We start from the raw sequence: 17,060 nt of genomic DNA on the forward strand, positions 1-17,060 counted from the left end.
TGGAATAAAAGGGAATCATGACATGTCACACATGTCATGTGTCCTCAAGGGGTTAATGTATTTTTTTTTACTCTTTTAACCCCTTAAGGACACATGACATGTGTGACATGTCATGATTCCCTTTTATTCCAGAAGTTTGGTCCTTAAGGGGTTAAACTTTTTTTTTTATTTTTTTAAACTTGTTTTTAAACTTTTTTTACTTATTACCTTTTTTTAAAATTTATTAAAACTTTTTTACACTTTTAAAATTTGTATAAACTTTTTTTTTTATCGTTAACTAGCAGTAAGCAGCACTTACAGTAAATTCCCCAATTTCCCATAACTCCCACCCACCCCAGCCAGAAAAATATATAATTTTTAAATATTTACATTAAAGAAATAAATTGAACCCCTGAGGTTAAAAAAAAAATAATAAAAGTTAAAAAAACAACAAATCAACAAATCAGATCACAGTAAAATGTAGTCCCTGCCAATTGATCACTGGTCAGTGATCAGTTGGCAGGGAAAGGGTTAATTTTTATTTAAAATGGGTAAAGGGGGGGGTGGAATTTTAAACTAACTTTATTTTTTTCACACAGGGTGAAGTTCACTGCTGATCCACAACCCTGCACTTCACACTGAACGCAGAAGCACAGAGAGGCGGATCAGAAGTCCCTGGACAGAGTAATCTGGTGCTCCCGGTCTGCCTCAAATACCGAGGCAGACCGGAGGAGCGTTAACCCCGCAATCGCAGCGATCTGGGGTTAACTTTAGTAAATGACGGAAATTTTCCGTCATGCGTCCTTAAAGGGACACTCTAGGCACCCAGACCACTTCTGCTCATTGTAGTGGTCTGGGTGCCAACTCCCACTACTCTTAACCCTGCAAGTGTAATTATTGCAGTTTTTTATAAACTGCAATAATTACCTTGCAGGGTTAACTCCACCTCTAGTGGCTGTCTAATAGAGGGCACTTCCTGGTTTCTAGCACAGGAAACCTGTGCTAGAGCGTCGCTAGACGTCCTCACGCTGTGTGAGGACCTCCAGCGTCGCTCAAAACCCCATAGGAAAGCATTGAAATGATTTTTCAATGATTTCCTATGGGGAGACGTAATGCGCATGCACGGCATTGCCGCGCATGCGCATTAGTTGCCCTCAGCCGGTGGGCGAGATCAGTCTCGACCACCGGGCGACGCAATGGATAGGAGGAGCGTCGCGGAGGCGGAGACAGCGGCGAGGGACATCGCCGCTGCCTCAGGTAAGTCACTGAAGGGGTTTTTACCCCTTCAGTAACCGGGGATTGGTGGGTGGGAGGGAGAGGGACCCTGCAGTGCCAGGATTGTTTTCCTGGCACTGGAGATTCCCTTTAACGGCAGGTCTGCCTTGACGGTAAATTTCCGTCAAGCGTCGCTAAGGGGTTAATGTTTTGACCGATCAGTATATGTTTTAATATTGGGGGTTAAAGGAACACTGTAGGCACCCAGACCACTTCAGCTAATTGAAGTGGTCTGGGTACTGTGTCCCTTTTGCACCTAATGCTGCAATGTTAAACATTGCTGTTCCAAAGAACTGCAATGTTTACATTGCAGCTCTAAGACTGCCCTCAGTGGCTGTCTACCACTGGAGGGCTTCCGGAACCAAAACAGACTTCCGCTATCCGTTATCGGACGCTGGACGTCCTCACGCTCTGCATGAGGATCTCCAGCGTCAGATTTTCCCCATAGGAAAGCATTTATTAATGCTTTCCTATGGGGAAATTCTAATGCGAGCGTGGCCATTGCCACGCATGCGCATGAGGTCTCCCCTGGCAGCTGATGTCGGCGGAGGACGAGCGTGGGCGGAGCCTGACACAGCGCCCAAGGACATCTGTGCTGGATTGAGGTAAGTGACTGAAGGGGTTTTAGCCCCTTCAGCCTCAAGGGAGGGGGGCTCCTTAGAAACATATATTGCCAGGAAAACGGCTTTGAAAACCCTTTAAAGCTGAACTGTCATCCATTGGTTTCTGAAAATGCAAGGATTGGGAGTGGAACTTTTCCAGCAAAAATGGATCTTTAACTGCTCAATGCCATGACTGTTTAGAGATGCAACGCATCTTTTTGACACGTTTGTCATGCATTCATTCTACCACAATTTCCCTGTTTCTGTTTAAGTGCACCCATACTTATTGTATATAATTTTTTTTAAAGGAGAAATAGAGCCTTCTATTTGTCTCCCTATATTTATACCTAACCATAACACAATATTAACTAGGAATAAAACATTATTAAAAACTTTTTTTTTCCTCTCTGTTTTGCATAATAAAAGTATTAAATATGAATCATTTCTACACACCAAGTACAACTAAAGAAAACCAACTCTAATCCTGATTGCTAAAATGTTAATTATGTCTATGATCTCAATTAATTTTTTAAACAAAGTTATGAAACAAATATTGCAAGGGATGAATTACGGTTTTAAAGCTAGCTCCAGAGGGGGAGAGGGACGAGACCCAAACTTTAGGTGAGTCACAAGCAAAGAAGTATCCTGCTCGAGACCAAGGGATAGGCCGCAGACTACTGTTGTGCTTGCAATGTGCCCAAAGGACACTGGAACTTCGGTCCCGAGATTGCCCTGGTACTTTTTTATTGTAGTGTAAGCTTGTCCGCTCGTAAATTGTAGCCAAATACACCCTGTGGAGCATTAAATCTTGTTGAGGTCGAGGAGCTCCTGAGATCTCTCTTGCTCGGCGGTCACGTCCCGACCCGACCCCCTATTTGGGCCTTTTAAATCTATAAAATGCATAAAAGCTATGTAGGTGTCTGGTGTGAGTGAAGTCTTATCTTAAGGTTTTAAACTAATTTCAGTGCTCCTCATGTTCCCCTCGGCGCTCTCCTGCCCCTTCTCCACTCAGCCACCATACTGTTTAAAGAATAGAATCCTCGACTTCCAGTGATTGGCTGACAGCACCAGCTGACGCTCTAAGCCAATCATTGGCCACATTTTGCAAGTACAGTACTTACAGTTATGAGGGAGGGGGCAGGGATAGGCTGAGAGCATCAGCTGATTCTCTAAGCCAATCACTGGCACCTGATGCTACTCAATGATTCCCTTCTCTACTCAGTACAGTGCCGGGCAGAGAGAGGACTGGAGACCATCTTAGGTGTTAAGCTGTTCGAAAACAGTTTAACACCTCCGGGTAAGACCTTACTCAAGGACTTCAGCATTTAAAACAACTTAGTTGAGATAAAGTTGTTGTGAGAGAGAAGAGTCCCTTTAAACACTGTAACCACACTAAGCAACAGCAAAAAATATGCAATCCCATGGTTTTTTGTTAACTGACCACTATAGTGCCAGGAAAACATACTTGTTTTCCTGGCACTATAGTGCCCTGAGGGTGCCCCCACCCTCAGGGACCCCCTCCCGCCGGGCTCTGGAGAGAGGAAGGGGTTAAAATCTTACCTTTCTCCAGCGCCGGGCGGGGAGCTTTCCTCCTCCTCTCCTTCTTCCTCACGACGTCATTGGCTGAATGCGCATGCGCGGCAGGAGCCGCGCGCGCATTCAGACGGTCTCATAGGAAAGCATTTACAATGCTTTCCTATGGACGCTGGCATCTTCTCACTGTGATTTTCACAGTGAGAAGCACGCAAGCGCCTCTAGCGGCTGTCAATGAGACAACCACTAGAGGCTCTGGAGGCTGGATTAACCCTCAGTATAAACATAGCAGTTTCTCTGAAACTGCTATGTTTATAAAAAAAAAAGGGTTAACCCTAGCTGGACCAGGCACCCAGACCACTTCATTAACCTCCCTGGTGGTATGATTATGTCAGGAATTTTGTACCAAAAGCGGTACCATTTTTTTGCATGGAAATTTGGTGTTATGTATTGTAGGCCAGTAATTACTTTCTTAAACCTGACCAAAAGTACTCTCAGATGTGATAAAGTTTGAAACATAAAATCCTGAATTATAATCTAATAAATAATATAATTTTATTCAATAATGTAATAAATAATGAAATTTGTCAAACAAAGAAAATTCAGTAAACATCCTGGGTGTGGTAAATTTTGAAACATGGGACTGCACATAGACCGACATCACAATCAGGGCAATGGAACCTGGTTTCCTTTCAGATTTTTTTTCCATTGCTATCTCGCTTTGAGCAGCAAACTACGCACATCCTTGTAGGTGCTGCCTTTTTTGCGGTTGGCGGGATGTAATCCATAAAGTGACGACCAGTCAGGCGTTCTGGGTTGACAACGTCAACAGCACGACGTCCAGATCTGTTCACGGCCACTGATGCCGTTTGGTAGTTCACAAAAATCCGCTCCGCCACCTTCCAGATAAAGTCAGAATGAACAAGAGGCTTGTCACTCTTTCCTCTGTGCAGTATATAGGCATTCCAGAGGCATTGTTCCAGTAGATGCCTGAAGATTTTTTTGTAATATTTTTTTTGTTGTTTCCGCATAGCCGGATAAAATGTCATCGCCTGATCAGCTCTATCGACTCCTCCCATGGTGTTGTTGTAGTCAATCACAAGTTGTGGCTTCATGACATCTTTCCCACCTCTTGTGTGGTCCATGGCAGTGGAGGTGTTATGCACTGTACTCATTAGGCATACGTCTTTTTTGTCACGCCAACGCATTGCCATCATCTTTCCTTTCTGCCAGGCAACCATTTCTCCTGTTTTCATTTTTTTCTTGGCAAACATAGATGGCAGGTCACGTCGGTTGGCCCTAACGGTTCCATATCCATCAGTCTTGTGTTTTATCAGAAACTCGTACAGCTCAGGCAATGTGTAAAAGTTGTCCGTTGTCACACAATACCCCTGATTCAGCAATGGCTCAAGCAGTGTAAGGACTGATGACGTTGCCATCCCATAGCCGCTGTACCTGGGGTTGAATTGTGTTCCTTTACCGGTGTATATGACGGAATTCCATATATAGCCAGTGGCAGACTCGCAGAGCATATAGGATTTTATTCCAAACCGTGCTCTCTTGGATGCGATGTATTGAATCCAGCTGAGGCGTCCCTTGTAAGCCATCAGACTTTCATCAATGCTGATGTCTCTATCTGGCACATAGGCCTGCTGGAAATTTTTTAGGATCATTTGGTATACTTCCCAGATCTTCTTGAGGTTTGCCGCTGGATGTGTGGCTTCGTCAAATTCCTCGTTGTTGGTGAAGTGCAAATTCTTCATTATGAGGGAAAATCGGTACTCTGACATGATGGTGCCAAAAAATGGGGTTGCCAGCCATTTATTGGTAGTCCAGTACCATTTCTGCAGGGGTTTCCCCACCACCCCCTGAAGAAGTATTAGCCCCAGAAACTTCCAGATGTCCTCTTTAGTCACCGGTTCCCATTTTCTGTTCCTGGAAAACTTGCTATGCAGAGTAGCTGATTGCTGCTCGTTGTAGCGATTTGTCTCCGTGACAATCTTTTCAATGACGTCATCAAATAATTTTAGGTATGCCAAAGGATCATTGTGCTCAACGTCTACCTTCATCCCAGGTGATCCAGTAAACGGAAATCTTGGCGGCGGTACCTCATCCATACCGCAATCAATAAGGCACCAAGTGCGCACATCACTGAGCTCGGGTGCAGAATCGTCGCTGTCGCCACTTCTCTGGTCACTGTCAGAGTCGGATGACGAATCTTGCCACGAATCGCTATCGCTCAATTCTGCGAGGGGCTCTGTGTCGCTGCCGCTGTCACTCATCTGATCCAAACCCGCTTTGGAGATGCTAAAGTGACGCTTTGATGCCATGGTAAAAAATGTATTTTATTGGGCAGAAATTACAGCAAAAAGGGCAGGCAGGGCAGTGTAGGATGATCACATTTCAAATCTGAGGTGATACTGTGTCAAATCTGAGGTGATACAATGTAATCTGACAGGATTTCACTGTATCACCTAACTTTATGTGTGTGTGTCACTTTTATGCTTGAAACATTTGAATTACCCGCCCAGTTCCGCCCCCATGAGCCTCTGCGGCTCACAGAGACGGAACCAGGAAGTCAGATGAAGGCATCCGCCGGGCCTCTCACCGGCAATCACAGCGCAGGGACATCGCTGGATCGCAAGGAGAAAGTAAGGAGACTCCGCTGCCAGCTCTGTTATCTACCCCGAACGTGACTCGGGGTTACCGCTTCTGGCAGCGAAAATTAACCCCGAGTCACGCTCGGGAATACCGCTAGCCTGGTTAAGCTGAAGTGGTCTGGGTGCCTATAGTGGTCCTTTAAGCTATTTCTGAGCAGTTTGTCCCAAACCAAGAGTCCACAGGGGCCCACGTTGGCACTGCCTATTTAATCTAGATTTAAATGGAATTCATTTGTTGAGATCAGCAACTGACACACTCAGATAGTACATGTCATTCAAATTTTGGTTTTCCACTTTAGCAATCTGGCCAGCGGCAAGGGCTACTCGAATATTGTTTGACACAGAAATGTTGAACAGCACCAGCAGCCTGCTGGCACAATAACCACTACAACAAAATGCAGTGTTTATGGTACGTGGAGTCGTACGTTAAGTCAAAATGGACCAACCTACCTTATTGTAAATTCCTATAAATTAAAAATAAATAATTAGAACATTAATTTCAAATAGCTTTACCCATATTCTAATCATGAATATTTCATAATTAACTGGCATGTAAGTACCAGAATTTTTTTTTCGGCCAACATTTACTTTTTTCCCCTCCAGTTATGTGGCACTGGGACAAACTGACAAACAATTTTAAGAGTCTAAAGATTAAAAACATCTGGCAATCACTTCAGTAAGTTTTCAAAGCATCATCGTGCGAATCAGCGCAAAGACACTCTAGGCTAAGGAGTAACTTTTATATTCTAGTGAATTAAAGGACATTAATGGAGTTATAAAATGTAATAAAGTTAATGGTCTTAGAATGGATTTGAAGTAGGCAAGTTGTTGGCATATAGTACAAATTGGCTTCATTTAGCATTTTTTTTTTTGGGTGGCAGTATATATAGGTGGTAAAACGGAGAAGGTGATTGTTTTCTGTTGTTCGTGTGATAGTCTGTATGGGTTAAAGTTAATAAGTATTTGATTGTGTTAAATATCTGGGAGTTGCTTAGTTACCTCCTGAGGCTCTTATCTCTTAGGGAAGAAGGAATGCCATTTAGCTCATGAAACTCTTCCATTCTGTGACATTTGGCAGCCTCCTTGCTGCTGCCATAGGATACAAAATAAAGATGTTTCTGGGCAGTGACTAGGTGTGATTTTTTTAACTCCTTAAGGACAAAGGCGTTTTTTTAAATGCAACACGTTTGTGACCAAGGCATTTTTGACTTTTTTGCCATGCGTTCATTCTACCACCGGTTCCCCTTTTCTGTATAAGTGCACCGTACATATTAATATATATATATATATATATATATATATATTATTTTTTTTATTTTATTTTTTAAAGGAACAATAGGGCTTTCTTTTGATACCCTATATGTATACATAACACATTATTAAATATTACAAAATTAAAGGAAAACAAAAAATCAACACAGAGCCCAGCAACTCTTAACTGGGCAGAGAGGTATGCAGGGAGACTTCACCAGGGTCTTTTTAGAATCACAGCGGATGTGCACAATCACATAGTCAGTGATTTAAAGAGCCATGTGCAGCGCTCATGTAGTATGCTGCACATAATTCATCAGTCAGTCGGGGGCTGCTAATTGTGGCCCAGCTGGCAAAGGGGACCTTCAGGTTTCCAATGGTAGTTTTAATGCATGGCGGTCTATGTTATCAACGGGCGTTAAATCTCTGCACGGCATGAAGGCATAGACCGTCATGTGGTCGTTAAGGGGTTAAAAGACCACTATAGTGCCAGGAAAACAAACTCGTTTTCTTGGCACTATGTAGTCCTTAGGTCCCCCCCACCCTCATGGCCTCCCTTCCGCTGGGCTGAAGGGGTTAAAACCCCTTCAGCCACTTACGTTTTTCCGGCACCGGGCTACCTCGGCGCTGGGGAACTCTCTTCCTCCTGCCGACGTCAGCGCCGCACGCGCATTCAAACCGCAATGCTTTCCTATGGACGTCAGCGTCTTCTCACTGTGATTTTCACAGTGAGAATCGCGGAAGCGCCTCTAGCGGCTGTCAGTGAGGCAGCCACTAGAGGCTGGATTAACCCTCATTGAAACATAGCAGTTTCTCTGAAACTGCTATGTTTTCAGCTGCAGGGTTAAAACTAGAGGGACCTGGCACCCAGACCACTTCATTGAGCTGAAGTGGTCTGGGTGCCTATAGTCGTCCTTTAAGGAGAGGGGTCATTATTTATAAGTATGTATTGCAGGAAAATGGTACATACTTGTTTATTAACTAGAAATATACAACAGGTCACAAGGCAAATATTCTACCAGACACATTATAGTGGATGTTTAACTCAATATAAAGAAACTATGGTAATCTGACTTGTGAAATTTCAATAATTATTCTTATTACAACAGACACGTGTGTATCATATATTTGCTGAGCATATGTTTATTTTTATTCTTTTTAATACGTATTTTTTTTAGGACGCAGTCCCATTTATGACACATTTTACTGCTACTAAGCACTTGACACCAATTTTAAACGTAGCATTTATTAAAGTGGCATTTATATAAAGGGCTACTGATGGACTGGATCCCAAAAAGAACATGTTCTTTGTGTCTTTTCAGCCTGTCACACTTGGCATGGGACATGAACACTGCAACCACGAGGGTCCTGTTACTGCCTGATTGGTTGTCATTTTACTCTGTGCCTTGCACCTGTCTCTGTACATTTAGCTGTTCGAACAGTACCAGTGGGGTGTGGGCACCATACAGTGGATCTGAATTTGAAAGGTAGGAGACCTCTTATTATTTCATTTTTATTTTTACCATAAAAAAAATAAAACCTGTTTTGAACGACAGTCACAAACAGGAATTTCAAGTGCAAAACATGCTGAGTTATTCCACAGGCCTGCTGGTAAACTTCGTTCTCTGAAGACGAGAATCTATATTTAGGAAGTGAGCTGAAGCTGGCATTGCAAATTTTAAGATAAGATTCTCTTTCTCAGTACGGGAGACTCCATTTAAGGAGTGAGAATGAAAGATTTCATGCCAGAATTTTAACATTTTATCTTTTCAGATTTTTTTTCCCCATTTAAAATTGATACTGTAAAGTAGAATGTAACAAAAAACACAAAAAAAATGAAATGGATGGAGCTCCCAAGTGCAAGTTTTATTTTAGATGTAATTATGTAAAGCGATTTCATGAATTTACTACCATTTAGATAACGGTATTCATTTAAATATGTGAATTTTAAGAGTGGTTTCACAGCAGATGGTAACTTCTCAAAGTATATTTTTAACTAAACGTGAACCAGTTTAATTTATGCAGATGGTACAATATCCTAATTATTTGTCCTTTAAAGTACAAACAAAATGACATGGCGTTAAGGAGTATTTCCATCAAAAAAAGTTGGTTTAAAGAATTAAATGGCTTCCTTACTTTGATATTTCTGTTTTTTTAAGCTTTATTTAAAATTGTGTTTAATGTTTCTTGGTAATACAGTGCAGACAGTGAAACTTTCTAATTTATTGTGTATAGTTTAAACTACCATTTTCATAGTAATTCATCACAGTCTTTGTTCATCACACAGAAAGGTAACATTAATTTACCCTATTCGCCTGCTATGACATGTTGGAAAGAGAGTTTTCACGTGTTAGTGATTCTTTTTGTAAACTTTGGAAACAGTATACATGTTAATTGGGTCGGGTTTACCCTTTCTGCTGCCCCAAGGCCAGATTCCCTCCCCTCTATCTATCTATCTATCTATCTATCTATCTATCTATCTATCTATCGTTGATACATTGTTAAACACAGATCTCCACACACCAGTCAAGCCTTTAGACTTGCTTTTCCTCAAATTTACAGTGGGATTCTGGGTAGACATATGCAAACTAGTTCAACAACGAATCGCCTTTTTGCCTTATTATTCCATTTTGAACATGTTTGTGTTTGTGCTTGCTGTGTACAACCGCTGTGAAACACCGCTCAGGAATAGATGCAAACCCAGGACAGCTGTTTTGTTGCCAATACAATTTGTCAGCATGAGTTTGGTTACTGGCTTGCTATTCAGCCTTGGCGTTACTTGCGAAGCACAAACCAAGAGAGTTATGGAGGGGGAAAAACCCTTCCACCTGAAGTCAGTGGATAGTCAACACATCATTTTTTTTTTTTTTTTAATTCTTTATTTTTATTGTGCACGAACTTAACAAGCAGCCCTGGTGCGCCACAACAGCGTTAATGCGTTAATGCGACTAATTTGTGGTATGATTGAATGGTAATTGTGAGTAGGTTGTTGGTAAGATAAGTGGGACGGGGCTGGGAGCGTGTGTGTATGTATGAGGAGGCTTCTGGTGGTCTTGTATGTTTGTGGTGATGGCTGCTTGTGCTGTTGTTTGTTTCTGGGGATGCTGCTAATGAGGTTGCGTATGCGGGAGAGGCTGTTTTTAGGTGTGGGGAGAAGGATGATTTTACAATTGCATGTGTGGGAGGGGGACTGTTGTGGGACTGTGTGTGGATGAGACTGTTTGCAGTGTAGAATGCGTTTGTCCATGTAAATAGGGGCTGTATGTGGGTATTGGCTGTAATGTGTCTTTCGGGGGATATGATCAGTAGTTTGTGTTGGGAGGATAGTGGTTTTAGTGTGTATTTGGGAGAAAAGGGGCAGTAGGGTGTACTTGGAAAGAAAATTGGGGGATGTAGAGTGTGTGGGGAATTCGGGCTGTAGTGTATGCATTCAAGGGATGTGGGCTGTTTAAAGTGGGTGCACAGGAGCTGTACTGGGGAATAGAAGCTATAGTGAGAGAATAGCGGCTATAGTGGTGGTGTAGGAGCTGTATTGGGACTGTAGTGGTGGATAGTGGCCCCTCATCTTGTCTTTCAAACTAGGGGGATGTGATGCCCAAAAACGCTTTGCACCATAACCACATTTAAGGTGATCTCTGCACTGTAAAAAAACATGTAAATGTATTAGTGTTGCTCTGCTATTTAACATTCTCTTGCATTTTTATTTTAATGCAAATGAGTTCTTCCCTCCCCTCCTTGGAAAGGAGTTAAAAAGCTTCTAGATTATAATTTCTCTGTATTTCTATAATCACATTCCTATAAAGAAAAACACCAGGAGGGAATCTATCTAATTACTGAACGACATCTAGCCTATAATAACATGTTGTCCGAACAGACTTTTTCATCCATGCTCAGCAGTTGGCATTCATGTCCTAGTTGCAATGTATTTTTTTTTTTTTTTTAAACAAATTGATTTATCTGTATAGCACCATAGGATATTATTTACCATAAAGTTCTCTTTTATTTGCAGCCATGTCCTTTCCAGTTGCTATTTTAAACATCGTATTTAATAAACAGGTGTAAGCATGCAAATTGCTTCCCTTGGCAGTTAGCACAAAAATAATATAATAACATTAGAATTTGATATGCCCCACTGAGCAGAGAAACACCATCATATTCAGGGACTTGAATATGTCATTTGCAACGTTAACGACAATATAAAGTAAATAAAATAAAAAAAAAAAAAATAATTAAAAAAATAAAAATAAAATATATACATATATACACACCAAGAAAGCTATGGTGGGGAAAGGGGGGGGAAGTGGTTGAAAACCCCTTCCACTTGAAGTCAGTGGATAGTCAATACATTGTTAAACACAGATCTGCACAAACCAGTCAAACCATAAGACAAGCTTTTCCCACAGAAATCAAAATTTTGCAGTGATGTTACTACCGCAGGCGATTCTGGGTAGGCATATGCAAATTAGTTAAAGAATCACCTTTTTGCCTCATTAATCCAATTTAAACATGGATTCCTTGAAGTTTGTTTGCAGTATGGGCAGAGAAGAGAGAAGTGAATTCATATGCATATCATATTTACAATGATAATGAAACAGTTATATAGGATATTACATTTTTATAATGTAATCAAGGCAACTTCACTTTATTTCTAGGTATGTCTTTTTCACTTTCCACACATATACCCGTCTGGAACTATTTTACAACAATTGTGTTGTTGATGGGTCCCATATACAGGTGCACCATTTTGGGAGGGATTAGACAGTTACTCACTTCCGGCATGCACTTGGGTTCTGGGATACACACAGATGGAGTAAGTAAATTTAATTAAGTAATCACATGCATTTGGTATATTAGTGATATTGCAATGATTGTAATTTGTATTGAGAAAGGACCGCGAGTGGGTCCAAAACGTTGACGCTGCACAATTAAAAACTTTTTTACTTTTTCATAACAAAGTCCTGCGAGTGCCTACACTTTTCCAATATTTGAAGAATGTATTATAGTTCTGTGGTTATTAGAACCAAAAAAAGAAAAGTGCCTTAAAACTTATATATATATATATAAATCAATCATATTTTTGTGCAGTTTGACAAAAAAAAACACTGCTCATCCCAGTTTAATACACTGTTGGATTGAGTAAAGCATTGGAAGTAAGTAAAAACAAAAAAAATCTTTATTCACCACTTATCTACGTTGCATTTCCTTGTAGTAGAAGTCAAAGGGTTGATTTTGAATCTTGTCACTACTTTTTCCCAGCCAGCCACTGTTGGCTAAAGTGTCTGTCACTACAATTGGCAAATAGCGGATGTTTACCGACTGCCAAATAGAGTGACCAGTTGGCGTTGCTTCAAGCCACTCAATAGCAGTGGCTAACGGTGTCCATTATTTTCTATTGGAACGGCTAACCTCTATTTAGCAACTGGTTTCTAATCCTACCGCTACTATTTAGCGGTTGTCGCTAACCTGATGAAGAGAAGTTAATTAATAACTTATCAAAGCAAATTAAACCATATTGAAAAAAAATCTATAAAATTAAAGAAACAAAACATAAAATTATTCTTTATGTAAGTAAAGTGCATGCGTCATTAAAATAAACATTTCACATAACAGAAAAAGCCTAAAAAGTTACATAGATATGTATCTAGCCCAGTTCAAAATCAGAGTTTAATACATTTGTGTGCACAGTCATTATCTCCTGTCAAGACCATTCACAGGGTGATGTACATTTGCTTAGAATTAGCCTTTTTTTTTTTTTTTTAATCAGCATGGTGTGGTTGCTATGGTGACTGCTTAGAGTGTGTGTTTCTGTACTTTATCAGCAAGTGGTCCGTACCTTTGCCAGCAGACGTTATTGTTGGTTGGCCAGTTTAAAAATACAGACAAGATTGCAGACCAGTCGCAGTCACTACAACTACAAACTACCGTCTGTTAATAACAAAAGCTTACATCATCTATTTAGCAGCAAGGTTGGGAACAAACTGTGATTGTGTCATAATTGCACCACTTTTCCCAGCACATTGATGTATAACCCCCCATAGTATTGGCAGGATAATGTTGAAGAGGGCCCTGTTCTTCTGGAGGTAATGGAAAGTAAAGTGTCTATTAGAAATACTGGTAATTAAGAAAAATGGACTCTCATTTCCATTAATAATTGATTAGCCGGATAGTTGATTGCATCAGTTACTCTTGTGATTAAAAAGATGTGCATTGTGTATACATCATTTTATTCTGTGTACTCTGTTCATATATAGGTTTATGGTCAGTAGAGTGGACTGGCCGTCTCATTGTCCCTTTATTTTATGGGACCAGGAGAGAGGATAGTTCTGGTCACAAACGAAGGGCTCAATGTTCCAAAAGAAAAATATAAAGTGGTGAGGCGCTGTAGCCTGTAGCTTATTCCTGGCAAGTTCCCACGTATAGTTATATCACTGTATTAAAATATAAAACTATCTCTTGAGATTGTTCCGGCACAGCTGCACTCTAAGTTATTCTCGAACATGTTCATATCATGCAGAGTAAGATACGGATTTACCAGATGGAGACAGAAGGTTCTTTGAAAAAAGACGTATTGTCATAATCCGCATTTAGACAGCTGTAGTTCTGTGTTTCAACCTTTAGGAGCGTACCATATTTTCTACATAGCAGCCTGTGGAGATGTGTATACTCCCCAAGTACATTCAGCACTTAATGTTGCCAAAAGATGTATAGTGATTCAAAAATCTTTAGAATTCTTTGAATCTTATATTTTGTTCTAGCTAGCATCTCCAGCATAACAGTAGGCCCAACTCTTGGCCGTTGTCTTAACAAGGCTAGTACCACTAAACTTCACCTACAGCGAGTATACTGTTTTGTTTTGTTTTCCCCATATATCATTTTTATTAGAGAATGTTATCAATGCATATAATCTCAAAACTGTAACATTTTCATATAACAGAGTAAACAATTGCTATACGACAATGTACAACTATTTTTCCTAGATTGACATCAAAGCTTTGCTTAAACGTACAATGCTGTTGTCCTCCGGTAATTGTAGCCTGTTTTAAACAAGCACAGCTGAGCTTTGCCTCTTGGTTTATGTAAAAAACCCACTTTACTCAATTACTTCCAAAATTCACAAAAACTTTCATATTAAAGGGGACACTATAGTCACCTGAACAACTTTAGCTTAATAAAGCAGTTTTGGTGTATAGAACATGCCCCTGCAGCCTCACTGCTCAATCCTCTGCCATTTAGGAGTTAAATCCCTTTGTTTATGAACCCTAGTCACACCTCCCTGCATAGGCGTGCGCAGCCTATTGCATTAGGGTGTGCACCCTAAAGCACAAACACACACGCCGCGTATATATGTGTGTGTATATATATATATATATATATATACACTTTTGCATACTGCTGTGTGTGTGTGTGAGGATGCTGTTAGTGCATGTGTGTGTCTGTGCTGCCATGCCTGATTCCTGTTGGTCCTAGTGAGTGAACTCTAGCCTGCAGGGCTAGAGTTCACTCTCACGAGATCTGAGCGTGGCCGTGGCAACGCTCCGACCTCGCGAGAGGAACCAGGCTGAACTGCTGCTTGAGCTTCCCGGGTCCTCTCCTGCCTGTGGGCCGGTGAACAGGGCTGGACTGGGACAAAAAGTCAGCCCAGGCAGAGCAGCCCACTAGGAAGGGTGGGCCAGAAATGTGGCGCGTTATATCGCCACCGTTGACAAGCACTCCCCGCCCTCCCAATTGTTATGTTAGTGTGATACCCCACCAGAGCATTCAGTGCTGTCTGATGGAGAAAAAGTCCTAGTGATTTGTCTCTGGTGTCCCCAGTAGTGGAAAAGGATTGTTAACGTGTGTTTTGCACGTGTGGGAATGCCCCCTGCTGTGTTATATGTGTTTGGATGTTTTTTATGTGATTGCATGTGTGTAGAGGAGACCGGTTGCTGTAGAGTGTAAAGGGGTCTGTTTGTGGTGTATAATATGTAGCTGGGGCCTGTAGTGTATAGGTGTGTTTTTGGGCTGTATATTATGTGTGTGTGTGTGTGTTTATAGGGTCTTTAGAGTGTGTGTGCCTAGTGGTGTGTTGCGTTTGCATGTAAGGACTGTATTTCGTGTATCAAGGAGTTGCAGGGGATGGCATTGTGTGTATGCGTATAGGTGTTGTGCACATGTGTGTATTGGTGTGATAATAATAGGGGGTGTAGTGTGTGTTTAGGGGAGTTGTGTGTGCATAGGGGTACAGTGGGTGCACAGGAGGTGTATATCGGCATAGTATAAATGCAGTGGTGAGGTGTTTATAGGGATATAGAGTATGTAGTGTTTTTTTGTGTGTGTATGTAGTGTAATATGTGTGTTTATAGGGAGTATAGAGTTTGTGTCGTGATTTAGTGCAGTGTATAGGGGGTATAGAGTGTGTGTGTGTGAGTGCAGAGGGTGTAGTGTGTATATAGGGGGTATAGTGTGTAGTGTGTATATAGTGTGTGTAGGTGCAGGAGGTGTAGTGTTATGTATAGGGGTATAGTGTGTAGGGGGTGTATATAAGGTGTATAGTGTGTGTAGGTGCAGGGGGTATAGTGTTATGTATAGGGGGTATAGTGTGTAGGGGTGTATATAAGGTGTATAGTGAGTGTAGGTGCAGGGGGTATAGTATTATGTATAGGGGGTATAGTGTGTAGGGGGTGGGTGTATATAAGGTGTATATAAGGTGTATAGTGTGTGAAGGTGCAGGGGGTATAGTGTTATGTATAGGGGGTATAGTGTGTTTTGATTGTTTTGATTGTTTCATTATTTAAATAAAATAAAATCCTACACCACATTTACTCCCCTTCCCCTTATTACCTTATTACTTTGTAGGGGGGAAGAGGGAGCATGCTGCTAGTCATCCCTGGTGATCCAGTGGGCTAGTGATGTGTTCTGTACCTCCGCAGGGTACAGACCATGTCTTCCTCTCGCGAGAGCTGGAGTTTCACGGCAACGCTCTGAAAATATCGGAGATCGCGAGAGGGCTGCCCTGCGTGCAGCCTGGAGGCGCTTTGCTCCGTATCCAAACGGAACGGAGCTCTAAGTTCAGAGCCTCTCTCGGGGCTAATCGGGTAAGCTTGAGCCGGCAGGGGAGATATTTTGATCTTCCCTGCCGGCCTCGATCCATGTGCGGCGCACGGGGATTAGGGTGTGCCCAGGCACACCCCGTGCGCACGCCTATGCCTCCCTGCATGTGACTTGCACAGCCTTCCATAAACACTTCCTGTAAAGAGAGCCCTATTTAGGCTTTCTTTATTGCAAGTTCTGTTTAATTAAGATTTTCTTATCCCCTGCTATGTTAATAGCTTGCTAGACCCTGCAAGAGCCTCCTGTATGTGATTAAAGTTCAATTTAGAGATTGAGATACAATTGTTTAAGGTAAATTACATCTGTTTGAAAGTGAAACCAGTTTTTTTTCATGCAGGCTCTGTCAATCATAGCCAGGGGAGGTGTGGCTAGGGCTGCATAAACAGAAACAAAGTGATTTAACTCCTAAATGACAGTGAATTGAGCAGTGAAATTGCAGGGGGATGATCTATACCAGGGGTAGGCAACCTACGGCACTAGTGCCATGCACGGCACTCGAGGTGCCTTTGCACGGCACTCAAGGCTGCTAGAGCCAAACAGACTCTGGCCTATCAGGAGTTCCAATAAAACTTCAGATTTCTGCTAATCCGAAAAGGTGGTGAAGGACAATCCTCAATTTATGCATTGCAGCACGTAGAGGAAGTGATCTCAGATCACTTCCTCCCAGCAC

General features: G+C 41.7%; 1 protein-coding gene across 5 annotated transcripts in view; it reads left to right on the plus strand.

Annotated features, from left to right (window-relative positions):
• Positions 1 to 17,060, plus strand: part of JSRP1 (junctional sarcoplasmic reticulum protein 1) — a 141,011-nt gene that overhangs the window by 51,628 nt on the left and 72,323 nt on the right. For 4 of the 5 annotated variants that reach the window (XM_063455877.1, XM_063455879.1, XM_063455880.1 and 1 more), the window contains exon 2: positions 8,623 to 8,787. The exons of the other annotated variant lie outside the window; for it this stretch is intronic. The gene's annotated coding sequence lies outside the window, so the exon portion shown is untranslated. The remainder of the gene's footprint in view (positions 1 to 8,622; positions 8,788 to 17,060) is intronic. 5 annotated transcript variants of the gene reach the window in all.

This window comes from Pelobates fuscus, chromosome 5 (genome assembly GCF_036172605.1).
Source record: "Pelobates fuscus isolate aPelFus1 chromosome 5, aPelFus1.pri, whole genome shotgun sequence".
NCBI lineage: Eukaryota > Metazoa > Chordata > Amphibia > Anura > Pelobatidae > Pelobates > Pelobates fuscus.